Consider the following 11,903-nt stretch of genomic DNA (forward strand, 5'->3'; position numbering starts at 1 on the left):
CGCGTTCTTTCGATTTAATTTCGAAAGAACGCGGCTTGAGTCTGGACGCAGGGGAAGTTCTTTCGAAAAAAGGCTACTTTTTTCGAAAGAACCCCTGAGTGTGGACACGGCCTTCAAGATTTCTCTTGAGTAGTTATAGCTAAGTTAGTCCCCATTATATTGTATGTAAAATTGGGATTATTTTTTCAATGTGCATTACTTTACATTTATCAACATTCAGTGTCATTTGCCATTTTGTTGCCCAAACACTTAGTTTAGTGAGATCTTTTTGAAGCTCTTCACAGTCCACTTTGGTCTTAACCAAAGTGGTCATCTGCAAATTTTGCCACCTCACTTTTTATGCCTTTCTCCAGATCATTTATAAATAGGTTGAAGAGGATTGGTCTCAGTACGGACCCTTGGGGGCCCCCACTAGTTACCTCTCTCCATTCTGGAAACTTTCTATTCATTCCTACCCTTTGTTTCCTATCTTTTAACTAGTTATCAATCTAGGAGAAGACTTTCCCTCTTATCCTATGGGCACTTAAGAGCCTTTGGTGAAGGACCTTGTCAAATGCTTTCTGAAAATCTAAGTATACTATATCCACTGGATGCCCCTTGTCCACGTGTTTGCTGACCCCCACAAAGAACTCTAACAGATTAGTAAGGCATGATTCTCTTTACAGAAGGCATGCTGACTTCCCCCAACAAATTTTGTTCATCTCTGTGTCTGACAATTTTATTCTTTAGTATAGTTTCAACTAATTTGCCCGGTACTGATGTTAGACTTACTGGTCTGTAATTGCCAGGATCCCTCCTAGAGCACTTTTAAAATATTGGCATCATGTTATCTATCTTCCAGTCATTAGGCACAGATGCTGATTTAAAGGATAGGTTACAAACCACAGTTAATAGTTCCACAATTTCACATTTGAGTTTTCAGAACTCTTGGGTGAATGTCATCTGGTCCCTGTGACTTGTTACTGTTCAGTTTATCAATTTGTTCCAAAACCTCTTCTAATGACACCTCAATGTAGGAAAATTCCTCAAATTTGTCATCTAAAAATAATAGCTCATGTTTGGGAATCTCCCCAATATCCTCAGCTGTGAAGACCAAAGCAAAGAATTCATTTAGTTTCTGCTAAATGACTTGATCATCTTTGAGTGCTCCTTTAACATCTTGATTGTCCAAGGGACCCACTAGTTGTTTAGCAGGCTTCCTGCTTCTGATGTACTTAAAAAAACATTTTGCTATTGCTTTTTGAGTTTTTGGCTAGCTGTTCTTCAAACTCCTTTTTGGCTTTTCATATTATATTTTTACACTTAATTTGACAGTTTGTCAAACATCAAATTTTCCTCACTAGGGTTTGACTTCCACTTTTTAAACAATGCCTTTTTATCTCTCACTACTTTTTTTATTCTGTGGTTAAGCAACGGTGGTACTTTTTTTGGTTCTTTTACTATGTTTTTTTAAATTTGGGGTATACATTTAAGTTGGGCCCCTAGTATGGTGTCTTTGAAAAGTTTTCATGCAGCTTGCAGAGATTTTACTTTTGTCTCTGTACCTTTTAATTTCTGTTTAACTAACCTCATTTTTGTATAGTTCCCCTTTCTGAAATTAAATGCCACTATCTGAGCAGCAGCCACTGTCAGTGGGGGTCCTAGTGGGGGAGCTGCCTCACCCTTGCGGACAGGAGCTGCCGCCACCAAGCATCTCTTGTTCGTGGTGCTCTGGGTCACCGTGGACAGGGTCTGCTGGATACAGCACAAGCCAGGACCGAGCAGTCCCAACCCATACCAGTCCAGAACTGCTGCGTCTCTGCATTTTAAATGTAGTAAGAGCCTGGCACTCTTACTATGTTTAAAATGCAGCGCCACAGCAGTTCAGAGCTGGTACAAGTCGGGACTGCTCAGTCCCAGCTTGAGCTGGCTCTGGGAGCTACATCCACTGCGGCTCTGCAGTGATCCCCTTATTGACTAATCATGTAGTTGATACAAATTGTATCAACTACACAATTAGCCAAATAATTGCTCTTTAACATCGTTAGCCTGGAGCAACGGGTGGTCCCCCCATGACTTCTCCCCAGTGACAGTCAACCAGGGAGTTGTAAGGCATAAGCCAGGAAGAGATCATGGGCCTTGGGTTTTTTGGTGTTTTGTCTGTGACCTGTCCGTGACTTTTACTAAACCCACCTTTGATTAAATCATAGTCTTAATAATAGTTGCTCTCAAGAAGGCTCAGATTTGTAATGCATATTTTGTTTCAGTATTCAATCCCACAGGACTGGAGAAGGGTATGCATAGTCCCTATTTAAAAAAGAGGTGCAAAGAGGACAGTCTTACTTGGATACCTAGAAAGAAATTGGAACAAATTATTAAACAATTAAATTGGAAGCACCTTGAGTAGGGGTGGGCAATAAATTTTGAGTGGGGGCCACTTCAGAAATTTTTAAGTGGTCCCCAGGCTGCCCCAGAAGGGCAGGTCCAGGACACTTCCTGCTTCCCCACCCACTGACCCTGATTAGATGTCTTTGTGTTATGCTATACAAAGTATGCAAGATCTTTTATAGGGGAGAAGTCAATAGGCTGCATTTATTGAGAATACAACAGTTAGCATATGCTTTACACACACACACACACACACACACACACACACACACACACACACACACACTCTCTCTCTCTCTCTCTCTCTCTCTCTCTCTCTCTCATTCTCACTCACACAGAGTCCCGCCAGTCAATGTTATAGTTACCAGGCCAGAGTCTGGATCAATCACAGAGAGGGAGCCAGGCTCTATCAGTCGCGATGCTCCTGGAATTAGTGGCAAGACGAACCCAAAGTTCAATGGCAAGCACCCTGCTTTTATAATCCCTTCCTCTGTTGAAGTTTATGGATTTTGTTGTGTCAGTCTGTGTCCGGTGTGTTATCTTTTGATGTTGACCTCGAGAAGCTCATCCTGTACTCAGTTGTCTTGTAGGGTGCCAGCTTTTTACCTTCAGAGTCGTCAATCTGCCAATCTTTGACCATGGGTATGCACTGATGGTGGTTCTGATACTGATGAGTCTGTGTTCACCTGCATTACCCCTCCTTTCTTGGTCATCTGGCTCTGAGGATGACCTTCACACCTTATCTGAGCAGCAGCTGGTGATTGACTTTAAGTACTGAGCCCCTTGCAAGGTGGGAGGAGACTTTGCATGCTCTCCACCCCCCAGGCTAATCAGAGCTTGGGGGCTGGGGGTATGTGCCAAGTCTCATCCAACCCTATCAGGAGCACATGCTGCTTCTCATCACCATGCAATCCTGGCAGGATGTGGGCAGGGCCAGAAGGAGACTTTTCACACTCCCTCCGCCTCCAGTGGCAGGGCCTCTGTGGGCTGGATCAACTCGTTTGGCAGGTCGGATCCAGCCCACAGAGGCCCTTTTGCCCACCCCCAACCTTGAGGATGATAGTGAAGTGACTGTCTAGGAAGGAGTACTCCAGGAAGGGATCTAGGGGTCATAGTGGACCACAAGCTAAATATGAGTCAACAGTGTGACAATATTGCTAATAAAAAAAACTTGATTCTGGGATGCATTAACAGGAATGCTGTGAGCAAGACACGAGAAGTCATTCTTTCACTCTACTCTGAGCTGATTAGGCCTCAACTACAGTATTGTGTTCAGTTCTGGGTACCACATTTCAAGAAAAATGTGGAGAAATCAGAGAAGGTCAAGAAGGTTAAAAAATGATTAAAGGTCTAGAAAACACAAGGGAAGACTGAAAGAAATGGATTTGTTTAGTTTGGAAAAGAGAAGACTAAGAGGAGTCATGATTGCAGCTTTCAAGTACCTAAAGAATGTTACAAGGAAGAGAGAAAAAAATTATTCTCCTTAACCTCTGAGGCAAGAAGGGCAAGAAACAATGGGTTTAAAATGCAGCAAGGGAAGTTTAGGTTGACTATTGGGAAAAACTTCCTGTCGGGGTGGTTAAACACTAGAATAAATTGCCTACGGTGATTGTGGAATTTCCATCACTGGAAATATTTAAGAGCAGGTTAGACAGACATCTATCACAGATGATCCAGATCAGGCTTGGGAAAACACGGCTTGTGGCCAGATCTGGCCCATCAAGCCATCAAATCCGGTCCTCATAGTCAGTGGGGAGCCCCAAGCAGGCTCCTCTGCTTGCCCTGCAACCCTGCGTGCCGTGCAGAATAGGGGCTGCTGGGCTCTGTTTCTGTTTTAAAAACTGGAGAGGAGGGGAGAAGTTTCAGGAACCACCCCACCCTAAGCACAATCCCTTTGGCCAGTTTCTGGCCAGAAACCAGCCAATGGGAGCTGCTTATTGGAATAACAGGCAGCCAAGAAGAACCATGCCTCTTCTCCTCAGCTCAGTTATTCACCAAAACGTGTGGCCAGGCAAGTAGACAGACAGGCAGGCTGGCTGGGAAACGGTTTAAACTCTGCAAGCCTTAGCTCTGCAGGCCGGCAAGCTGGTTTGGCTTCTGGCTGGAAAGTCTCCTGACCAGAGCCTGCCTCTGGCACCCCAGCTCCTCCCTTCCCCAACCCACTCAACCCTAAACCCTCTGTCCCCCTTTTTGCATCCATACCCACTCCCAAATTTCACACCCCAATCTCCTGCCCCAGATCACAATCTCCTACCCTAGGTCACATCCCAAAACCTTGCACTCCAGTCACCTGACCTAGGTCACAACCAAGTCCTTCACCCAAACTCCCTCCCAGACTCCAGTCTCCCTCCTGCACCCCAATACCTTAGCTCAAGCTCCCCTCTGCATCCAACCTCCAATCCAGATTCTGCATCTCCTCCATTAATATGGAAGAGTGCGGCACTCGACTACTTTCCAAAATTTTAGAGTGCCCCATCAAAAAGTACTGCCCTCTCCTGATCTAGATGATGCTTGGTCCTGCTGTGAGTGCAGGGGACTGCGCTTGATTACCTCTCAAGCAGTGTTCCCTCTAAGACTTTCCATCCACGAACAGAGTAAGTTTTGTCTTGTGCACCAACAATGAGCTCTCATGCACTTGTTTGGATGTGGGCCACTGTGACACCCATCAGTGGTGCTGCTCTCCAAGAGACTCCTCACGTAGTGCCCTCCCCCCACTTTGTGGGGAGAAGGTGAGCTTTGCAGTCTGTGTGCAGGGCAGGGTCTGCCCCAGGCTGTTCCTCATGGGTCTTGCTGTGAGTCCCCATCTGGGGTGGAGGGAAGCTGCTGCCAGAGCCCAGGGTTTGCAAGGAGTGAGGTGCTGCAGGTGAGGCAGTGTCATGTAGGGAGCAGGGGTGGCAAACAGAGGGTTGGGGGCAGGAAGCTCTGAGAGTCAAAAGAAAGGTGGAGGCAGGAGAGATCCAGGAGGCCCCAGCCCCATGAGCAGCAGCACCACTGCCCAGCTCCAGCTTTGGACAGCCACCATGCAGCCAGCCCAGGGAGTAGTCAGGAAGCCACTTTGCAATCAGGAACACAGAGCCAGTCCTGGGGAAGGACTGGAGCTAGGGATGTAAAACAGTAGTTAAATAGTAAAAGAGTAGTTGAACCTGCTACCTCTTAATTTCTTTGGGTGTCCCTGATTCTCGTTATGTGAAGGCGTAAATAGCATTTTGTGGTGCACTTTCTCCATTCCAGTCATGATTTTATTGCTCTCTTGGCTGTCTTTTTTTTTCCAGGCTGACAAGTCCCAGTCTTCCTTCCTGTTCTGTATCATTAATCATTTTTGTTGTCCTTGTCTGTACCTTTTCCAATTCTAGACTCAGATAAGATCCGGTAAGCCTAGGCTTTTGATTAAACTAACCAGGAAGTTGTGGGTGGGCCACCAGAGGCTCCTCTGTAGCCAAAACAGAACCTTTCCTATTTGGAGATGCCTCATTGGTAGCCTTAAGTATTGCTAAAACAAAGGATATTAGCTTCATAAGACTGACCATATTAGGTCTCCAGATACTTAATGATGCTCTGTCTCCCACCCCTTCCCTTTTTCTCTCTCTCTCTCTCCCCCCTCCCCTTCCCTTCTCCTCTCCTATTTATTTTGAGTTTTCATATCCCAAATGTGTAACTCTGGGTTTTGCCCACAAAAGCTCACGATACCATCTACATGTTTTGTTAATCTATAAAGTGCTACCAGACCATTTGTTGTTTTTTTCTGTAACAGACTATGTTGGCTACCCCCTGAAGCTCATATTAGGTCAGACCATTGATCCATCTAACCCAGTAATCTGTCTTCCAACAGTGGCCAATGCCAGATACTTCAGAGGTAATGATTAGAACTGACAATCAAATGATCTCCACCCTCTGTCATTGGCTCCCAGTATCTGGCAATTAGAGGCGAGAGACTCTCAGACCATGGGGTTCCATTCTGACTATCTTGGCTAATAGCCATTGCTGGAACAATCCTCCATGAACTTATCTAGTTCTTTTTTTAAAACCTAGTTATAGGTTGGTCTTCACAACATCTCCTGGCAACGAGATTCATTGGTTGACTGTTCATTGTAGGAAGTACTTCCTTTTGTTTGTTTAAAACCTACTCTCTCCTAATTTCTTTGGGTGTCCCTGGTTCTCGTTATGTGAAGGCGTAGATAGCATTTTGTGGTGCACTTTCTCCATTTCATTCATGATTTTATTGCTCTCTTGGTTGTCTTTTTTTCCATGCTGACAAGTCCCCGTCTTCCTTCCTGTTCTGTATCATTAATCATTTTTGTTGTCCTTGTCTGTACCTTTTCCAATTCTAGACTCAAATGATCTGCCTAATGCCTCCAAAATGGCCACTTGGCTACATACTCAGTAGACACAAATAAGGCCATAAACAATGTAGAATTCAAGTCCCACAACTACCCAAGTAGATTCCTCAAGATAGTTTCTTTTTACCACGATCAAACTGGCATGGGAGTTGCATCATACATTGAGCCTTTTCCTTAGGAACCTGAGATGCAGTCAGCAAAAGCTCATGCCGCATTCCTCTGCATAAAATCTGCCACTGTGAACTGCTGCAGCTTACTTCAGCAGCTTCAGACTTTTTCCATCCTCTTTCTGCCTGCACAGGTCCTGCCTGCCACCCTGGATCACCTGCTGCAGACACAGCTGCTGGTTTTATAGAGGCAGCACCACAACCACTTTGAAGTCTCACTGGGGATGTGCCAAGATTTTAGCTGCTAAGTCCTTCACCAACTGCTGCATTTTTTTCCAGCAGCAGAGAGGAGGAGGAAGCAGGCAGCCATGTGCCTCTGGTGCTATGCTTAGTGAATCTCATAACACATGATGGTATCCTGTTGAAGCAGCAATTTGCAGGGTCTGAGCAGCCAGCTTCATAGGAGGCAGTGTCATCCTCTGCTTGGAACTGTTACTTTGACATGATCTCACTTCATTTTACAAACCACACCAACCAGAAGACAGGCATGCATGCTCCCAGATGCCAGCTTCCATCTTCCTGATGTTGGAAAAATCTCAGTCTGGGGCTAATTTTTCCATTTCTGTGAAAGCATGATGTTTCTCAGGGCCTCAATCACAAGTACTCTTTCACACACACAAAGTGTTACAGTAGATCTTTGAAAACTCTGCATCTCATTTAAAGAGTGCATTAAAAAGCAAATAAAACTACAGTATTTGTTAATAATGGTCCAAACTCCCTAATTTATTGTATTACTACAATGTTTGGGATCATGACTGTTACATATAATTATGTATTTGCTCCTTTTAAATGTAAGTTTAACACTTTGAGTCCAGAGGTGCTTGTCTGACAGCAGAGACTGTCATGGCTTGCATTCTCTGCATGCACTCATTTGTAGTGTAAGAAGCCCAATTCAGGAGCTGATGAGTTGCTGAGCTGATTGCATTAATCTCTGCATTTTGCAGCATTATCCAGATCCCTCCCTCACTTCTGCATGCTGCCCACAGTTTTGTGTTTCAAACAACTTGGTGTTTCTGGGGATGTATTACTTGTGTTATGTTAGTAATTACTGTATCTGGTGAAGAGGAAGGGTTGTCAGAGGTTGATGGTTCTGCATTTTATGGTGCAGATTAATGAATGTTCAGTAGTTTTAGTAGGGTGGTCTAGTTAAGGCACTAGCCTGGAAACCAGGCAATCTCAGTTTAATTTCAGGCTCTGACATAAGTTTCTTGTGTGGGAGAGTCAGTGGACCTTTTATATCTTTTTTTTCATACACAAAAATGGGGGTAATTAGAGTATAAGTTGTTTAAGTTCTTTGTTATCCCCTAAGGAAAGACAGGCTAAATATGTGAAAAGCAGAAACATTTTATTTTCATTCTTTAAGAGCCTCACCATGCCAATACAATGCTGAAGTCATTGCAAACTCAGGCATTTTAAAAGCAGCAATTGAGTTAGGAACAGCATGTTTTTTTTCTTAATCAGTATTTGGTTCATTTGTCAAAGGAGAGAGGTGGGAGATAAATTCAAAAGTTTAAAGATCTTGAGGGGTGCCCCAGGAAATATTAATTTGAATATATTATACATTGGAAACTAATTTGTGCTGGAATTGCTTTTATCATCTCAGGTGGAGTTGGCTCCTTAATCATAGGTTACTCTCTGCTAAGTGAAGCTTTGATTATATTTTTAGAGAAGGATACCCATATATCATCATTTTAATAATTGGTTTGCACAAGAAATGGCTTTCCTGCCCATGGAAAAAAAAAGTGGTTATTTCCAAAGATACTCAACAAATTAGTGATAGACAGAAGAGGTGATGAATTCAAGCAGTCCTGAATTCAAGTTGTCAATTTCACTGGTCCATCAGCTGATATAAACCAAAATATGTGACACACGCTACATCACTCTAACTATACTGACGTAAACCCTACTCCTTTCATGGAGTTGGAGCTATGTCACTGTAGTACGGCACTTACATCTGTGGGACAAGGCTGTAGTATAAACACTGATCTAATTAGGTCAGCATAGGCTGCCTTGCATTGACCTAGCTGAGTGGTGAATACCAGGCCTCAGTTAAAGTCAGTGCAGCAGAGTAGAAGATCTGGCCCAAAGAAATTTAGTTTGTGAAACAAAAATGTCTGAGGTTCTTTTTTGGTCACAAATTAGTAGTGGCTGCTTATGGTACAGTATAGGTGTGTCTTCAGTAACATATCCAAAAAGCCCTTACTTTAGGGTTACCATATTTTAACTGTCAAAAAAGAGGACACTTCTGAGAGCTGTATCTACCAACTCACGTTGCATGAATGTGGTATACCGTGTGTGTGTGTGTGTGTGTGTGTGTGCGCGCGCGTACGCACACCAACTCACGTTGCATGAATACATTATATAGTGTGTGCGTGTATATTATATAGTATAACGCATTCATGCAACGTGAGTTGGGGTGTGTGTGTGTGTGTGTGTTTGTGCGCACACACACACACACACACACACACACTCGGTATACCACATTCATGTGAGTTGGCAGATTCTGATACAGATACGTTCCCTCTCAGGAGTGTCCTCTTTTTTGAAAGTTCAAATATGGTAACCCTATTACTGATTTCATACAGCAGGGTTTCTCATCAGTTGTAGCCCCTACTGATCCTCCACAGCTCCCTGGAAAACGTTCTGCATCTGATATACGCAGATCTTGGATTCCCTTCCATGGTCACTGTTACTACATCGACTCCTCGGCCATGGGAAGTTGGCCCCAGTCTTCCATAGAATGTTTTCGACTAGGTGAGTGTCCTCTTATTAGGATCTAACAGTTTGCGTTAATTGTGCGTGGTCTGTGCTTGCATATTGGAAAATGCGTCTCCCCACTGAGTGATTGCTGCATAAATGCTTTTCATCTCTTTGCTTAAGTCCGAGGCATCTGAACTATTTTCCCTTTCAGATTTTATGTATGTTCTGAATGTTGTTTTTATAAATATTTCCAAGGAATTCCTGTTGTGGTTCTAGTTCTGTTTTGACATCTTGCTTTTAGAAAATGTTTTAAGTATTTAGTTTTGTGATGGAAAAACAGCTAAATAAATAACAGTGGTGAGGGCTATGTTCTCCTTGTGCACTGATCAGGTACAGACTGGATGGAATGAGTCTCTAGCCATTTCACTGCTCACCCTTCCTTCCCCCACCCCAAAAAAAGTGGCACCTATGATACTGGCAGTCTTTGTTTATTCAAGCCAGGGCATTTCAGTTGAAACTGCAAATCAGAGAGTGGGCATCTGGTGGCCTGTGGTACAATCAGGCCTGCTGATGGGGAGGGGGGGCAAAGAGGGCAATTGCCCCAGGGCCCTGTGATTCAAAGGAACTCAGGGCTCCAGCTACTACTGCAGCAGTGGTGGTGGCTGGAGCCCCAGGCCCCTTTCAATTGCAGCTGGAGCACTCCTCTGTGCATTTTTGAGGGCTGGAGAAGAGGAGCATGCTGCAGTCTGGGCAGTGCTAAGAGCTGATTGGCCAGTGCCTCGCCCCTTCCTTCCAGGGCACAGAGCTGCACCCTCCCAAACACAGAGACCTTGCCTCACATGTCTTACCTAAAATGTCTTTTCTGCCAAATTTCATAAATTTTTGGAAAAGGGTATGGTAGGTTTCCCGGAATTGTTCATAAATGAATTCTGGCCCAATCCAGTACCCAGTCCTTTGAGTAAAAAGTCTGTGCAGGAGCCAGGGCAAGTGCGTGAAGGAACAACTCATTGCCCTCCTCCTTTCTCCTGGATCTGCCATCATACCTCCTCTCAGTCCCAGTTCTCCTCCAGCTCCTCATCAAATCTCAATCTCTCTCACACATGCTGGCTCATAGCCATCCTTTCCCTTCCTGTATACCTCTTTACCTCCCAGTCCCAGTCCCCACCTGGCAGCTTTTATTCCCAGTCTTTGCCAGCAGACCTTGTCTCCAGGCTTGTCTACACTATAGCTTAAATCAGTGTAAGTTATATTGCTCAGGGGTGTGAAAAGCCACCCCCACCTAAGTGACATAAGTTACATCAACTGAGGGTATGTCTACACTGCATTCCTCATTCGAGAGAGGAATGCAAATGCAGCTGAGTGAAATTTCAAATGAAGCGCAAATATGAATTTCCCATGCTTCATTTGCATAATCGTGTCCAGGTGCTATTTTGAAATACCCTATTCTGAAAAAAAAAATGCAGTCTAGATGCGGTTATTTCGAAAGAAAACCCTTCTTTTGAAATTACCCTTAAACCTAATTTTATAAAGTTCTTGATATCATCTATATGTTTTGTTAGTCTTTAAGGTGCTACTAGTCTATATTTTGTTTTTTAAGTTTTTCCTGTTACAGACTAACTCAGCTACCCCTCTGAAGCTTTTAATTTTCCAGTGTAGACCAGGCCTAAGACCAGGACTAAGATGGGTTTACCATTCAACAAGTAGTTAGGAATGAAGCTCATACAAATTGTAGATCTGACCCTGGGAAGGTAGTGAGCGTTTCCTGGGAAGTTCTGGTCACCTTCAATTCCTAGTGACTCTCGAGCAGCAACAAATGCAATGCATTTATATAATAGGCAAAACAAAAATAAAAAAGGCAAATTAGCTATTAGAGCTGTGCAAATAGTCTTCTGGCAATTATGATTTAAAAAAAATTGGCATTGAATCAAAAATTAAATTTTTTGAAATTCATAGAGAATCAAAAAGTTAGGTGAATTAAACTTCCTTTTCAACCTGAAACACAATGTCTTGATTTGCTTTTGAATCTTTAAAAAAAAAAATAAAATACAGAAAATTTCCAAAGAAAAATAATCTTGACTAAAACAAATTTAAATGTTAAAAAGAAATTTTTTGATGGTTTTGGAATTTTAGATTTTATTTCAACTGAAACAATTCAGAAAAATCTACATTAACTTGCAATATGTTTTGGTCTTTCCAAATCTGCATTTTCTTCAAAAAATCATCTCATCCACTATAAATTAATGATAGCCAATGTTGGCTATGTAGAAACTGCTGTTTGTGGATATTTCATGCATTTAAAATGATACGCATTATAGAGAAGTAGAGATAGAGA

This window comes from Pelodiscus sinensis, chromosome 2, assembly GCF_052426305.1.
Source record: "Pelodiscus sinensis isolate ZL-2025 chromosome 2, ASM5242630v1, whole genome shotgun sequence".
Taxonomy (NCBI): Eukaryota; Metazoa; Chordata; order Testudines; family Trionychidae; genus Pelodiscus; species Pelodiscus sinensis.